Source organism: Tachyglossus aculeatus, chromosome 15 (genome assembly GCF_015852505.1).
Source record: "Tachyglossus aculeatus isolate mTacAcu1 chromosome 15, mTacAcu1.pri, whole genome shotgun sequence".
NCBI lineage: Eukaryota > Metazoa > Chordata > Mammalia > Monotremata > Tachyglossidae > Tachyglossus > Tachyglossus aculeatus.
In genome coordinates this window covers 9,562,873-9,579,708 of record NC_052080.1, presented here as the reverse complement: position 1 = coordinate 9,579,708, position 16,836 = coordinate 9,562,873, and the positions used below count along the sequence as shown (strand labels likewise).

General features: G+C 45.9%; 1 long non-coding RNA gene across 2 annotated transcripts; it reads left to right on the top strand.

Annotated features, from left to right (window-relative positions):
- Window positions 1-787: 787 nt before the first annotated feature.
- On the top strand, window positions 788-16,521 carry LOC119937546. 2 transcript variants are annotated; one of them, XR_005454153.1, is made up of 10 exons: window positions 788-894; window positions 1,817-1,847; window positions 5,198-5,352; window positions 7,062-7,249; window positions 9,593-9,726; window positions 10,296-10,377; window positions 12,717-12,887; window positions 14,165-14,354; window positions 16,289-16,354; window positions 16,482-16,521. It is a non-coding gene; the product is annotated as an uncharacterized LOC119937546 (long non-coding RNA). The 2 variants fall into 2 exon arrangements; XR_005454152.1 differs by lacking the exon at window positions 16,482-16,521 and having other exon boundaries at window positions 16,289-16,404.
- Window positions 16,522-16,836: the final 315 nt, after the last annotated feature.

Here is a 16,836-nt window from a genome sequence, read left to right as displayed (position 1 = left end):
GTATTTGCTAAGCACTCTGCACACAGTAAGCGCTTAATAAATATCATTAAATGAACAAATGAAGCCCTGTTCTAAGTGCTGGGACAAATACAGGTAAATCAGGCCAGGCACAGTCCCTGGCCCTCAAGACGCTCACGTGGCGCAGTGGATAGAGCCCTGGCCTGAGAGTCAGAAGGAACTGGGTTCTAATTCTGTCTCCATCATTTGTCTGCTGTGTGACCTTGGGCAAGTCATTTCACTTCCTCTGTACCTCAGTTACCTCACCTGAAAGATAGGGATTAAGACTGTGAGCCCCATGTGGTACATGAACTGTGTCCAACCTGATTAACTTCTATCTATCCTAGGACTTAGTACGGTGTCTGGCACTTAACAAATTCCTAAAAAACCAAAAATAAAGAAAAAGAAACAAACAGCAGGCAAATAAGCGACAGAACCCCGATCCCCTGACCCCCAGATTTGTGCTCTTTCCACTAGGCCATACTGCCCCCCAAAATTCCATTCTTACGTTTGTATTTGGATCAGTTTTTTTTTTAAATAGAGGCATCTAAATGTAAATTAGTTGCTCTTATAGATGACTAATGTGAGAAGAAAATCTGTCATTGCTACTTTAATCCTGGAGGATTACACATTTTCCTTCTTCCCTGTCTCTTTTCTCTTTCCCTTCCTCTCCCTCCCTTTCTCTCATTCTCCCTCTGTTTCTTTCTTTCTTTCCGTCCCTTCTTTCTCCCTCTTCCCTCTCAAACCCGCTCCCTTCCCTCCCTCTCCCCCCACCTTGTTTTCAGGCATGTGACTGTTACTGCTTCCTCCCATGACATCACTGTTTTTTGCAGCCACGCCACTCAGAAGGATGCTCTCCAAATCTGGGAGGCTAGTCTAAACGGTGTTGCACTGCAGGTAAGAGGCATTATTGCAAAGGCATATTTGCCTATCTCTTTCTGGGTTGCCTTCTCCATTACGGAGAGCTGCCATGGGCAAAGCAGGCCGGGCGATGGCCGTGGAGGGAAAGGAAGTGCAGGTGCCAGAGCTGCATGCTGGCATTTCATGTACCTTCCGGCTGACATCTCCGGCAGAGTGCTGCCAGGTGGGGTTTTAAAACTGAAGGAGGCCTATTGTCCGTGAGTCAGAGCAGGCCCTATTTTAAGGGCTTTTAACTGACTGTTCACAATAGTGAACAAGAAGGGAGAACAGTCAGAGATGGAGAGGTAAGAAATTGGGGGTTAAAACTGCATTAAGAAAAAGCAAGGGGGGTAAGACAGATGCATATCTTCACTTTGTGAGAATTTTTTTTAATTCTTGATGGGATTTTTAAAATCCTTAAGGAGAGGGACAAGGAGCTCTCTTTTTCCAACAATGAAAATGGCTGCGTTTAGAGTGTCCATCAGGCTTCCTAAAATCTGCACCTTCTTAAAAAAAGCAAATCTGGTTTCAAAGGCGTGGAAAGAGGGAGTCGTTACAGAAGGAAAGACAGCCTGGAACACGGGCTCTGGCGGCTCCTGCACTCTGTGAGGAGTTTTCTTTAATAGGTTTTCGAAGATCCAAATTCTCTTTCTGCTCCAACTGTATTTTCTTGACTTTCACCCCCTCGACAAGTAGTGCTAGAAAGGATTTTTTCTTCTCCCTGTTTAGCTGATGTGTTTGAATTTTTTTAAATGGTTTCATGATAAGTATCATCAAACAAAGCCCCAGGCTTGTTCATCGTGAAAACCCAAGGTACAAATTTAACATCCTCTTTAAGAATACAGTGGTTTTCATTGGAAAGAGCGACTTGTGGTCCTCTTCAGATTCTGACGGAATAATTTCCTTGGTTTTGCTACAGGTGACAGTGACTCAGCTGTATATGAAGAAAGGTCAGGTAACTTTTCAGTTCTAGCATGACATGGGGCTTTTAGAAATCTATTCACTAAAATATTTTTTGGACATTACTTAGGGTCCTTTACTCAGTTACCAAAAATGCACCCCCACCTTCACTACGTGGGTATGAATCCTTATTCAGGGAATCTAGCACTAAACATATGGTGTTTTTTGTAGCAATGGTGCAAGAAGAATATTGATATTTCCATTCACAATTAATATTTATGAATATAAATCTGTATCTTTGACTAGTATCTTCTGCCCCATTCACTACTTTTGTTGCAGCTCTTCTGTGATGGAAGAGTGCTTTACGTGAAACAGTAATTTGGGTTTTTCACTGAGACTCAATGTTTTTTGAGATGCTGCTTTATGTATTCTTGAAAAATTAGGAAGGCGGTGAACACAGAGCACTCACCCCCTCCTACCTCACCTCCCTTCTTTCCTTCTACAGCCCAGCCTGCACCCTCCACTCCTCTGCCACTGCTAACCTCCTCACTGGGCCTCGTTCTCGCCTGTCCCGCTGTCGACCCCCAGCTCACATCCTCCCCCTGGCCTGGAATGCCCTCCCACTGTTCATCTGCCAAGCTAGCTCTCTTCCTCCCTTCAAAGCCCTACTGAGAGCTCACCTCCTCCAGGAGGCCTTCCCAGACTGAGCCCCCTCCTTCCTCTCCCCCTCCCCATCCCCCCCCACCCTACCTCCTTCCCCTCCCCACAGCACCTATATATATGTTTGTACAGATTTATTACTTTATTTGTTTTACTTGTACATATTTACTATTCTATTTATTTTATTTTGTTAATATCTTTTGTTGTCTGTCTCCCCCTTCTAGACTCTGAGCCCGTTGTTGGGTAGGGACTGTCTCTATATGTTGCCAACTTGTACTTCCCAAGTGCTTAGTACAGTGCTCTGCACACAGTAAGCGCTCAATAAATACAATTGAATGAATGAATGAATTTGATGAGCACTTACTGTGTGCAGAGCAATCTACTAAGGGAGAGTACAGTACACCAGAGTTAATAGATCCACTCCCTGCCCACAAGAACCTTAGAGTCTAAGAAGAAGCTACAGTCCACATGAGACAGGGGCTGTGTCTGCTCCGATTATCTTAATGAGAATTAGTAATAATATAACAATACAGTAAAATAATAATAATGATTGTGGTGTTTGTTAAGCGCTTATTATGTGCCAGGCACTGTTCTAAGCACAGGGGTAGATACAGGATATCGGTTTGGACACAGTCTCTGTCCCACAGTACGGCTCACAGTCTTAATCCCCATTTTACAAATGAGGGAACTGAGGCACAGGTGACTTAACCAAGGTCACACAGCAGGCAAGTGGCAGAGTGGAGATTAGAACCCAAGTCCTGACTCCCACGCCCACTGCTTTTCTATGCATTAAGCACTTCATATGTGCCAAGCACTGTTCTAAGCACATTCAGAACGATCTCATCAGACAAAGTACCTGCCCGACATGGGGCGCATAGTGTAAATGGAGAATCAGGGTCAAGGACTGTTTCCCGCACTTCTTCAAGGAGTAGGAAGTTACTGCACCAAGAGAGGTTACTGCATAGAATTCTCCAGAAATTAGGAATGGAATAAAAAAGTGAGACTCCGATTTTAGTGAAGGCAGTCAGTCCTCTGTGCCCTGAGGGATAGTGAATTCTTGTTGACAGCCTGATTGGTTACAATTTGTACTCCAGGGTGCTACTAGATGGCTGAGTAATATAGAGAAATTTTTCTTTAAGGAAAACTGTCTGCCCATAGCTGCTCATCCTGCTTTTGGGAGGGTCGATCTCCATTTCACCCTCCCATACAACAGAAATGGCCTGTTCTCCCTCCGACTAAGACTTGTGAGCCGCATGTGGGACAAACTGGTATCTACCCCAGTGCTTGGAACAGTGATTTGCACCAAGTAAGTGCTTAGCAAAATACCATAATTATTATTAATGGTTGCTTAACTGCACAACAGCAGGCTACTTAAAGTACCTTTAAAAAAGGAAAAAGTTGTAAATGTTCATTTGAAAGCAGTTGTATTGCTTTAGGGATTTTTGCTGTGCTTGATCTGGGTGGGGTAGGATAAGAAAATTGATGGATTTTATAACATGAATATTTTAAAGCACCTTAAATTACAAGAAAGATACTAAGATAAAAAGTATTTGAATATGCCATACCTATGTTCTGGCACTTGTGCAAATATAAATATTTAACCCTCCTAGATTTGAAGAAGACTCAACTGATAACTGAGATTTAACCATGTGTGCAGTGTGTTCTGGTTCAAAGGAATTATTTTGTTCTGGGTCTCACAGAGAGAGGTTAGGTGTAATCAAAATCCTTGAGGGCAGGGATTGTGTCTACTTACTCTGTTGTACTCTCACAAGTGCTAGAACAGTGCTCTGCACACAGTGGGCACTCAGTAAATACCACTGGTAGATTGACTGTAAGGTGGTACTGGCTAGAAACTCTGACCCAATTCTTTTTTAATCTGAATGATCTTTTATATACTTCTTGAATATTTTTGGGGGGGGTTTGTTTTGTTGATTTTGGCTACCAAATTGTGCTTCTGGGTTTCTTTCAAATGATATCTGATATTGGTAACCTCAACTTAAAAAAAACCAACCATAAAAAAGAACTAATGCCATGCTGTCCATTTCCCTGATCAGCATCTCAGAACAAGAGATTTGGAACTCTGCTGACCAGATCCCTGGACTTTATTTTTCCCATTGGTGTTCTGTGTTTTCCCAGCATCCTGGTTGCTACTGTCTTTTACTTTATGGTACTTCCCAAAGGACTCCTTAATGGGTACAGTTTTTGGCTTGGCACTGCTCAAACTTCAAATCGTTAAGAACCTCTCGAAGTTTTAATGTGGCTGTGTTTCCACAGAAGGTCAATAAATCAATCAAGACAACTCCTTTATGACTTGTATGGTGAATAGCCCAACATTGCCCATAGGCACTTTTCAATTTGATTAAAATGCCATGTAATCTGCCAGTGGTTACTCTTCCTGCTGTAGAAATACTTAGAGAGGCCCTAGGAAAATACACACTCAATAGTTTTTATGATCAGGTTTCAACTGTCTATCTGGAGCCCTTCTGGGGAAAATTCTACTTGTAATGTCCATTTGCCCCACTATTTGCCTCCATAATCTGTACCTATTCTTATGAAAGCCACTCTTAAAAAAGGGTTATTAGTTTTCCTCCTAACTGTAGATATTCTGACAGGGAGACCTCATGTGGCGCAGTACTGCTATCGTTCACTGCCACAAAAATGGTTAAAACCAGGATTTTTTGCTAAGCAGGAAGGCTGGAATTACACTTAAGATGGTTCAATCGCCTCATCTCTGAAGCAGGGACTACAAATATGGTGAATGCTGGGGAAATGAACAGTTCTGGCAACCTGATGGATTTCTTGGATGAGCCCTTTGCTGGTGTTGGGACATAGGAGGACTTCCACACCATCGACTGGCTCAGGGAGAAATCCTGTGACACAGACAGACAGAGGAAGGTATGTGGTCTGGGAGGAAACCCTCAGGTTTGACCCACAGAAGAGTCCATAAGATAGCCAAAAGCCCTGCAGCCCCTGCTACAAGTGGAGAATGACTCACTGGGTGTACTTCCCAAGCGCTTAGTACAGTGCTCTGCACACAGTAAGCGCTCAATAAATACGATTGATGATGATGATGGTAGCTGACTGCTCTGCTTCCTGCTTCGCCTCTTTGAGGAGCAGCGTTTCCTAGTGGAAAGAGCTTGAGCCTGGGTTCTGCTGACACCTGCGTGTTGTGTGACTTTGGGCAAGTCACTTTACGTTTTGGTGCTTCAGTTGCCTCTTCCCCAAAACTCAGGACGTGTTCTCTCTCCCCTTTTGATCGGGATCCCCAAGTGGGACAGGGATTGGGTCCCACCTGATGATCTTGTATCTACACCAGCGCTTAGGGTGGGCTCAGCACGAGCTAAGTGCTTAACAAATGCCATGGTTATCATTCTATCCTTCAACACCTCTCTAAGACATATTTAGTAGCCTTACGGAAGAAGCTGGAGCAGCACCATTGTTGGGTAGGGACTGTCTCTATGTGTTGCCAACTTGTACTTCCCAAGCGCTTAGTACAGTGCTCTGCACACAGCGCTCAATAAATACGATTGAATGAATGAATGAATGAAATGACAGAAGAACCACTGGACTACGAGCCAGACAACAAGGGCCACTCCCTTGCTGAGCCCAGAGGGTGCCTTGCCATACCACAGTGCTCTTGCTTTATTGGCAGAGAGTAGAATCACTGTCACTTCTCTGTGCCATGGTTTCTTCATTTGTAACACGGGGGTGAAATACCTGTTCTCCCTCTCCCTCAGACTGTGAACCTCATGTGCAACAGGTACTGTTTCTGTTCTGATTATCTCATTGTGTAAGGGAACATGTCTACCAACTCTGTTGTATTGTAATAATAATAATAATTTTGGTATTTGCTAAGCGCTTACTATGTGCAAAGCACTGTTCTAAGCGCTGGGGAGGATACAAGGTGATCAGGTTGTCCCATGTGGGACTCACAATCTTAAACCCCATTTTACAGATGAGGTAACTGAGGCACAGAGAAGTTAAGTGACTTGCCCAGAGTCACACAGCTGACAAGCGGCAGAGCCAGGATTTGAACCCATGACCTCTGACTCCCAAACCCGTGCTGTTTCCACTGAGCCACACTGTACTCTCCCATGTGCTTGGTACAGTGTTCTGCCCACAGAAAGCACTCAATAAATACCATTGATTGGCCAATCTTGTATCTATCCCAGTGTTTGTTACATAATAAGTACTTAACAAATACCACAATCAATTTAAAATAAGACAATAATGATGGTATTTGTTAAGCACTTACTATGTGTCAATCACTCTTCTAAGCGCTGGGGTAGATACAAGCTAATCAGGTTGGACGGAGACTGTCCCATATGGGGCTTCCGGTCTTAATCCCCGTCTTTCAGATTAGGTAACTGAGGCACAGAGGAGTGAAGTGACTTGCCCGAGGTCAGACAGCGGAGAAGTGGCCGAGCCGGGATTAGAACCCAGATCCTTCTGACTCTCAGGCCTGTGCTCTATGCATTAGGCCACAATGCTTCTCATGTTTAGTGTTTAGTGTTGTATTTCCCAAAGAACCATTAGAAAAATGCTTTTCCATGAAATGAGGGTATCTTTTTCACCTTACTTACTGAATATGGCTTCCTTTCCAGGCACTTTGGCGGAAGTTATAGATTTAGCTGTGGACTGGATGACGGACCTGAAAGAAGGCGTCTGCTTCTCAGCCTTCTGGTACAGTCACGAGCAATGCTGCTGGACATCCAATGAGACCACTTTTGACGACAGGGACAAATGTCCCCAGTGGCAGAACTGGCCAGAGCTTTTGGTGAATCAGTTGGAGGTAAGCGAACCCGGTTGAGATGAATATGATGAAACCTGGTTAGGGATGTGGGGGAAAACCTCTTTGAGCTGTGTAGGAGGAGGCAACGTATGTCCCTTATTCCTTTCTTTGGTTGGTGATGCCATTTTCAAGTGTTTGATGCTTTTCACTATAATGCCCAGAATGCCCCCCTTCCAGCACACAATTGATAGGATTCTCAGCTCTGCCAGTCCGTCTGATTCTAATCAGAAACCTCTTCCCTGGGACCTCCCGCAATGATAGATCAAATTTACAACGGGCTTTGGAGCCCTCCTGGGTAGGGTTTATGAACTGTTGATTTGGTTATTCTGAAGACCCATTACTGCCTTATATTGTTGCTGAACTGAAGTGAGGCAATTGCTTCCTCTTGGGAGGACTGAGTGGAAGGTAGTGAGAAGTTATTGATGGCCAGAATGGAGAAGTTAGAAATATTTTTGGGCTCCATTCTCAATGTGTTCAAGAGATAAAAAACATTTGTGCCTACCACATGGAGGGCTAAAAGTCTGCAGAACATCTATTACAGAAAAGATCTCCACAGTCCTTTCAGCACAGGGGAAGATTGTTTAGCCCTACATGGTAGTTACTACTAGGATGTGTGTGCCACTGAGAGAGTAGAGACCAGAGAAGAAGTGGAGTTTGCTGCCAATATTCCCATTAGGGGTAACTTGAGGACTAACAAAACCATTTTGGGAGAGGTTTTAAGTCTATCCAGACTTTTTCATTCTTATTCCTGAATGACTCACCATATCTGGAGATATCTGGAAGGTAATTCGTCATTTTGCAAAAGAACCTCTTTTTTTTCTTCCTGCGGCTTTGTGCAGCAAGAACAGTTCAAATCATTTAAACTAGATTGGCGCCATAAAATCTGACACTCCATCCAAAGCTCCATAGGCTAGCAAGATCCAACGCTTGATCTGTATCTACCAAAAAATAAAATGCCTCACTTTCCACCCATTCTTCCCCCTATCTATTTTATGTTCTGGGGAAATACTGCTGCTACTCATTTTCAGGTTAGTCTTAAGCAGTAGAGAGATGATAAAAACTTGTTTGTTCAAACAAAAATAAAGCCTGGGGTAGCACTCTGGGGAGGGGAGGCAGTGATCATAGGCTTCTTTTGAATTCGGCGTTCTAATACACCAGATCTCTAAAGGGTTGTGTGGATGTGTTTTGAATCCAAATGTTCAAGGTGGGAAAAGTGTAGAAGCATAAGAGGTAGCTTCTCATTTGGAATGTAGGGGTGAAAAGGAGCTGGAGCAGGCTTCAAGGAGCAAATTAATAATGATGGTATTTGTTCAGTGCTTACTATGTGCCTAGCACTGTTCTAAACACTGGGGTAGATACAAGGTCATCAGGTTGTCCCACGTGGGGTTCATAAGTTCATTCAATCGTATTTATTGAGCGCTTACTGTGTGAAGAGCACTGTATTAAGTGCTTGGGAGGTACAGGTTGGCAACATATAGAGACGGTCCCTACCCAACAGTGGGCTCACAGTCTAGAAGTTGCCCTGTGTCCCACAAGAGACCGGTGGCAGAGTGGTCAGCCGACTAGGAGCTGACCGTGCTCTTTCCACCTCTAGACAGTCATCTCCTAGTCAGTCAGTGCATTTATGGAGTGGCTTACTGTGTGCAGAGCACTGCACTAAACGCTTGGGAGAGAACAGTACAACAAACACATTCCCTGCCCCACAACGAGCTTAAAGTCTAGTACTTCGTAGCAGGCAGAGAATGTGTTTATAGCTCTGTTGTACATGTACAGTGCTCTGCACACAGTAAGAGCTCAATAAATACCACTGATTGTGTGATTTCCATGAGGCCCACCCTGTTTCTCAGCGCTGAGTTCATCGGAGGAAAATAGCTCTCGGGATTGATTACAGCCTCAAAGTCATGAAAATGAAAGCTGTTTGGTGCGCGTTCTGTTTTTCTGCTCTACTGGGGAATCCCAGCAGACAGCTGTGTTGTAAAAACTCAGGCTGTTTTTCCTCTGGTGCATAACAAAATGGCGGTTTGGTACTCCCCTCTGATTGCCATTTCATTTCAAAAAGTAGTGAATAAACTCCCGCTCTGGCCTTGCAGGGTTCCCTGCGAGATGAGCTCGGTTTAGCAGACAGCAACATGTTTTTCATGTTGAATTTTATCAAGTGTCAAATTTGGTTTAATTTAAGGGAACCATCTGCTGCTCTCTGGGACCGAGAGAATTTCCTGAACACTAAGCACAGGAGGGTGGTGGAGAGGAGGACCTGGGCTTGTTTTCAGGAGATGTGGATTGCGCTGGCGGATCTGCCCCCTGCTCTTGGCTCACCTCCTCTTACCTCTTTACTGGTTCTAGGTCAGTTACTACTTCCCCTGAAGACCCTCTGGACGTCATTTTCACCTTCCTGGTAGTCACCTTTACACTAAGATCCATCAATCCCTTTGGGAACAGCCGCCTGGCCCTCTTCTTCGTGGAGTACCACACCCCCGGTACGTGGCAGAGCTCTTCCCCTTCATCCTGCTCGGGGTCACCCGGCAGACAAGTAGCGGAGCCGAGATTAGAAACCAGGTCCTTCGGTCTTCCAGTCCCATGCTCTATCCATGGTGCTTCTTGACCGTCGTAAATAATAACGGACACTAGCAGAAAGACATGGGTGAGAAAATGCAAGAAGTGTACGTTAAAGGAGCAGAGTCAGACTTTGGCTTGTTCCCTACTCGGTCCCATCGGGAAAGAGTGGGAGGAGGGGGAATTGGCAAAAGGACGTCTGGCGTTCTTGAGGCTGTCGTTGGCCTCTCTAGAACAGTCGGGAACCTTCAGGGTCTGCCCTGCCTCTCGCCTTAGAGATCTTCAGGTGTGGTTGGTCCTGGAAACCCCAAGGAGAAAACATGTTTAGCTGAGGTTTCTCACAGCCAATGGGAGGGGTCGGGTAAAGAGGGCGACGGCGGAGTAGCTGTTTGATGTGGGGGATTAGATGAGATACGAACTCGTCCAGTGAATGGGGCAAAGTTTGGACCTTTCACACGAGGCATCTGAGTGATGGGCAAATTTCTGTCCCCAGAGCCATCCGCGGGAAGACTGAAGGCTGGAGACCCGGTTCCAACCTCCCTGCAGCCTCCGTGCCATGGACAACCACAAACGAGGTATGTGCAATCGCCTGGCTTCTGATTCCTGGGTTTCATTCATTCATTCATTCAATCGTATTTATTGAGCGCTTACTGTGTGCACAGCACTGTACTAAGCGCTTGGGAAGTACAAATAGGCAACATGTAGAGACGGTCCCTACCCAACAGTGGGCTCACGGTCTAGAATGGGGAGACAGAGAACAAAACAAAATATATTAACAAAATAAAATAAATAGAATAGATATGTACAAGTAAAATAAATAGAGTAATAAATGTGTACAAACATGTATACATATATACAGGTGCTGTGGGGAAGGGAAGGAGGTAAGGCGGGGGGAGGGGGAGGAGGGGGAAAGGAAGGAGGGGGCTCAGTCTGGGAAGGCCTCCTGGAGGAGGTGAGCTCTCAGTAGGGCCTTGAAGGGAGGAAGAGAGCGAGCTTGGCGGATGTGGGGAGGGAGAGGGAGGGCATTCCAGGCCAGGGGGATGACGTGGGCTGGGGGTCGACGGCGGGACAGGCGAGAATGAGGCACGGTGAGGAGATTAGTGGCAGAGGAGCGGAGGGTGCGGGCTGGGCTGTAGAAGGAGAGAAGGGAGGGGAGGTAGGAAGGGGCGAGGTGATGGACAGCCTTGAAGCCCAGGGTGAGGAGTTTCTGCCTAATGCGTAGGTTGATTGGTAGCCACTGGAGATTTTTGAGGAGGGGAGTAACATGCCCTGAGCGTTTCTGGACAAAGACAATCTGAGCAGCGGCGTGAAGTATGGATTGAAGTGAGGAGAGACAGGAGGATGGGAGATCGGAGAGGAGGCTGATACAGTAATCCAGACAGGATAGGATGAGAGCTTGAACGAGCTTGAACAAGAGTACAATACAATAGAATTAATAGCCCATAACGAGCTGATGGTGTAAAGCAGTGTGGCTTTACACACTTAGAAGCTAAGTGATTTACCTAAGGTCACACAGCATGCAGTTGGCAGAGCTGGGATTAGAACCCAGGTCCTCTAGCTCCCAGGCTTTATCCGCTATGCCACACTGCTTCCCATTTTTCTTTCCCATTTTGGGGCTACCATTTTCCAGTGAACCTCACCTGCTCTTGACTGTTCTGGACAAATAGCCTCAGATTTTAATAAGAACCGCAGTCTTTGAAGGATTTGAAGGCATAAACTATAACTCTTCAAAAGTAGATGGGGGCTGTTTTTAAAGTGGTTTACACAATGAAACACTGATTTTTCTCAGGGTTAGAAATGTTGTGTGTGCATTTTCCATTCCAAAATAACCTGAACCATTTACGTTTTTACCTTAGATTCCACTGGTATCTCTTTGGTGGTTAAGTGGTGATGAAAACACTAAGTGTGCAAGCCCAGTTACGCTGTTATATGTTACAACTGTGGGATTTGTTAAGCTCTTACTGTGTGCCAAGCACTGTTCTAAGCACTGAGGTAGATACAAAATAATCAGGTCTCACATGCGGTTCACTGTCTAAGTAGGAGGGAGAACAGGTATTGAAACCCCCATTTTTCAGACTTCGGAACTGAAGCACAGAGGTCATTGGAGGGACCTTTCCAGGGTCACACAGCAGTTAAGCAGTGGAGCTGGGATTAGAACCCAGTTCCTTTGACTTCCAGGCTCTTTCTGCTAGGCCACACTCCTTGTCAGAAGCACGGTTGACAGAGAAATTTACCCCCACCTCCCCAATCCTGGGAGTCTGCACCGTGGAGGCAAATCCTGAAAACCGCTGCTGTCGGGAAGGCTACAGCTGGGCTAGTGTTCAGCGAGCAGTGAGGGAGGAGGTGACCCCAGAGATGGCCAGACCACATTACAGTTGGGTTCAATAGCCACAGTCTCCATCTCCCGGGCTCCCGACTTAGTAATAATAAAGATAACTGTGATATTTGTTAAGTGCTGACTTATTTGTTAAGTATTTTCTAGGCCCTATACTAAGCACTGAGGTAGATGCAAGATAATTGGGCCAGACTCCGTCCCCATCCCACACCGGACTCCTAGTCTTAATCCCCATTTTACAGATAGGGAAACTGAGGCACAGAGAAGTGAAGCAACTTGCCCAAGCTCACACAGCAGACAAGCGCTGCCTCAGGCCCCATTGCCACCCAGTAGTTGTCGCTGTCGTGTTTCCGGAGTGCACAGTTGACCAGTATAAAATACCATTTTGCAGAATGACGGGTGACAACTTTTTAAGTCCAAAAGGAGACAGGCAACATTGGGGTTTTCGCCAGTCCAGTTTTAGTGCCCGAGCAAAGTTTGCCACTTGGCAGGTTTGGGTTCCAGTTTACATTGACATTCATTTTGTTCTGGTGACTCAAACAAGGCCAGGTAACAGTTGACTTTGTTTTCCTCTGGCAGGGGCGGCGATTCCATCCAGAGACGGCAACACTCCCGCCGAACAGCTCTCTCTCACACTGCTTTCCAGACCCGGGCAGGTGATGGGGCCTGTTCGCTTGAGCCCGCCGGCTCACTGCTGCTGCCCTCACTGCCACCCTGCTTCTAGCGTCTTCCTGCTTCAAACCATTCTGGGTAAGAATTACCTTTTTCAGGAATGATAATTGTGATATTTGTTAAGCACTACTAGGTATCAGGCCTTGGGGTTGATAAAAGTTAACTGTGCCCTACATGTTGGCTCAATCTAGGTAGCGGGGGGAGAACAGGTGTTGAATCCCCATTTTGTAGAGGGGGGACCAGAGGAACAGATAAGAGAAGTGACTCGCCCGAGGTCACGCAGCAGGTAGGTGGCAGAGACGGAGGGAGAACCCAGGTCCTCTGACTCCAGACCCGGGCTGTAACCACTGAGCAACAGTGCTTCCCTTGGGTGTGAGCTGTTGACCGGTTCTGGGCCGGGGGAGCTGTCTTCCCTGTCTACAATCCACCAGCTAAGACTAGGTTTGTAAATGAGAGAATGCTGCAACCAATGAGCACAAACAAACATTTATTTTGAAATAAATGAAACCCCCATTTTTCAGACTTCGGAACTGATGTACAGAGGTCATTGGAGGGACCTTTCCAGGGTCACACAGCAGTTAAGCAGTGAAGCTGGGATTAGAACCCAGTTCCTTTGACTTCCAGGCTCTTTCTGCTAGGCCACATTCCTTGTCAGAAGCACGGTTGCCAGAGAAGTTTACCCCCACCTCTCTAATCCCGGGAGTCTGCACCGTGGAGGCAAATCCTGAAAACCATTACTGTTGGGAAGGCTATAGCTGGGCTAGTGTTCAGCGAGCGGTGAGGGAGGAGGTGACCCCAGAGAGGGCCAGACCACATTACAGGTGGATTCAATAGCCACACTCTCCATCTCCCCGACTTACTAATAATAAAGAAAACTGTGATATTTTTTAAGTGCTGACTTATTTGTTAAGTATTTTGTAGGCCCTATACTAAGCACTGGGGTAGATGCAAGATAATTGGGCCAGACTCAGTCCCCATCCCACACCGGGCTCCTAGTCTTAATCCCCATTTTACAGATAGGGAAACTGAGGCACAGAGAAGTGAAGCAACTTGCCCAAGCTCACACAGCAGACAAGCGCTGCCTCAGGCCCCATTGCCACCCAGTAGTTGTCGCTGTCGTATTTCCGGAGTGCACAGTTGACCAGCATAAAATACCATTTTGCAGAATGATGGGTGACACAGTTTTTTAAGTCCAAAAGGAGACAGGCAACATTGGGGTTTTCGCCAGTCCAGTTTTAGTGCCCGAGCAAAGTTTGCCACTTGGCAGGTTTGGGTTCCAGTTTACATTGACGTTCATTTCGTTCTGGTGACTCAAACAAGGCCAGGTAACAGTTGATTTTGTTTTCCTCTGGCAGGGGCGGCGATTCCATCCAGAGACGGCGATTCCATCCAGAGACGGCAACACTCCCGCCGAACAGCTCTGTCTCACACTGCTTTCCAGACCCGGGCAGGTGATGGGGCCTGTTGGCTTGAGCCCGCCGGCTCACTGCTGCTGCCTTCACTGCCACCCTGCCGCTAGCGTCTTCCTGCTTCAAACCATTCTGGGTAAGAATGGCCTTTTTCAGGAATGATAATTGTGATATTTATATTTATTAAGCACTACTAGGTGTCAAGCCTTGGGGTTGATAAAAGTTAACTGTGCCCTACATGTTGGCTCAGTCTAGGTAGGGGGGAGAACAGGTGTTGAATCCCCATTTTGTAGAGGGGGGACCAGAGGAACAGATAGGAGAAGTGACTCGCCCGAAGTCACGCAGCAGGTAGGTGGCAGAGAGAGAGGGAGAACCCAGGTCCTCTGACGCCAGACCCGGGCTCTAACCACTGACCCACAGTGCTTCCCTTGGGTGTGAGCAGTTGACCGGTTCTGGGCCGGGGGAGCTGTCTTCCCTGTCTACAATCCACCAGCTAAGACTAGGTTTGTAAATGACAGAATGCTGCAACCAATGAGCACAAACAAACATTTATTTTGAAATATTCATTCTACCCCTTATTAGGAATTACATCATCAGAGCACTTTTATGGCAGTGAAAATAGCTTTTACCCCGATTCACCCGTTACTCCACTGAAGATGCAAAAATGTGCAATCTGCGTGAAAAATAGGTTGCTTTCATTTACTCTCTCGTGAAAAGTCCCAAATTAAAAAAAACCACCAAAAAACAGAATGAAACCAGCTTCAAGGGAATTGCTAAAGCTCTTCCGCCTCCCCATTCCCCCAGCGCCCCCCCCCCAAAATAACTTACAAATATAGTTTTCCATTTTAAATGCATTTTTTAACCAAGTACATCTTTCTCTCTTCATAATATTATAATCTGAAAATCTTTAAAAAGCCATAATTTACTTCTTTGGAAAAAAGGCAGCCAGCTGCTGCTTTTTGTTGGGAAGAATATGTATTTCCTGGGAGTTCATTTTCTTTAGCTTGACGTTCCAGTTTTTCATAGGTTTCCTAAGGGCCTCAGCACCCTCCCACGCCTCGGCCTGGCCCTTGATGTCTTAACGCAGCAGCACAGAGTGTTTTCTTGAAGGAAAAGTTTTTGGGGAACAGTTGCAGTTGCTCGGGTGTGGTTTAGAAATGCTGACATTGATCTCTCTAGCTCAAAAAAATAAAAAAGCAGCAGGAACAAATTTGGCCCTAAATTTAAGCCTCGGAAAACATCATGCAGAGTAGACCAGGGGTGCTCCCCCAAGGTAAAGGAAACCATGTTGAGGAAAAAGACTGTCGCGACAAGGGTGCTGATAAAGTGGATCAGACACCCTCCTCCAGAAGGAGCAAGCGGCACAAAGGGTGCTGTGTCATCCACGGGACTTGGCCAAGGGAAGCGCCAGCCCTGAGAAGGACAACAGTGGGGATAATAATAATAATAATAATAATAGCATTTATTAAGCGCTTACTACGTGCAAAGCACTGTTCTACGCGCTGGGGAGGTTACAAGGTGATCAGGTTGTTCCACGGGCGGGCTCACAGTCTTAATCCCCATTTTCCACATGAGGTAACTGAGGGATAGAGAAGTTAAGTGACTTGCCCAAAGTCACATAGTACAGTGCCTGGCACCTAAGGAGGGCTTAAAAAAAGGAACAAAATTCAGTTTGATTCCTTCCTCCTCCAGTTTAGCAGGACCTCAAGGCTAGTTGTATCCCATCCTCCTCCAGTTCAGAGAACTTGAAAGTTGTCAGTTTTAGCCATTTGTCCTCCACTTTAGGACCTCAAAGCTAAGTCCCTTTATCTCTTCCTGTTCCAGTTTAATGGGATTTTAAAGCTAAGTCAATTTTATTCTTTCCCCTTCCAGTTTAGTTGATAATGATGATAATAATAAAAATCAGTATTATCCCTTTCTGCTCCAGCTTAGCAGCACCTTAAAGTTATGTCATCTTTATCCTTTCCTCTTCCAGTTTAGTAGGACCTCAAAGCCAAATCAGTTTTTCCTTTCCTTTTCCAGTTTAGCAGGACCCCAAAGCTAATTTGGTTTTGTTCCTTCCTTCTCCAGTTTCGCAGGACATCCAGGCCAACTCAGTTTCATACCTTCCTCCTCAAGTTCAGCAGGACCACAAAGGTAAATCTTTTTTTTTTTTTTGATGGCATTTGTTAAGCGCTTACTATGTGCAGAGCACTGTTCTAAGCGCTGGGGGGTGATGAAATTGTCCCACGTGGGGCTCACAGCCTTAATCCCCATTTTACAGATGAGGTAACTGAGGCTCGGAGAAGTTAAGTGACTTGCCCAAGGTCACCCAGCAGACATGTGGCAGAGTCGGAATTCGAACCCATGACCTCTTTCCACTGAGCCACGCTGCTTCCCTTCCTCCTCCAGTTAAGTAGGACCTGAAAAGCTAAGTCAATTTAATACCTTCCTCCTCCAGTTTAGCAGACTTTCAAAGCTAAGTCAGTTTGATTCCTTCCTCCTCCAGTGTAGCAGGGCCTCAAAGCTAAGTCAGTTTGATTCCTTCCTCCTCCAGTGTAGCAGGGCCTCAAAGCTAAGTCAGTTTGATTCCTTCCTCCTCCAGTGTAGCAGGACCCCTAAGCTAAGTCAGTTTGATG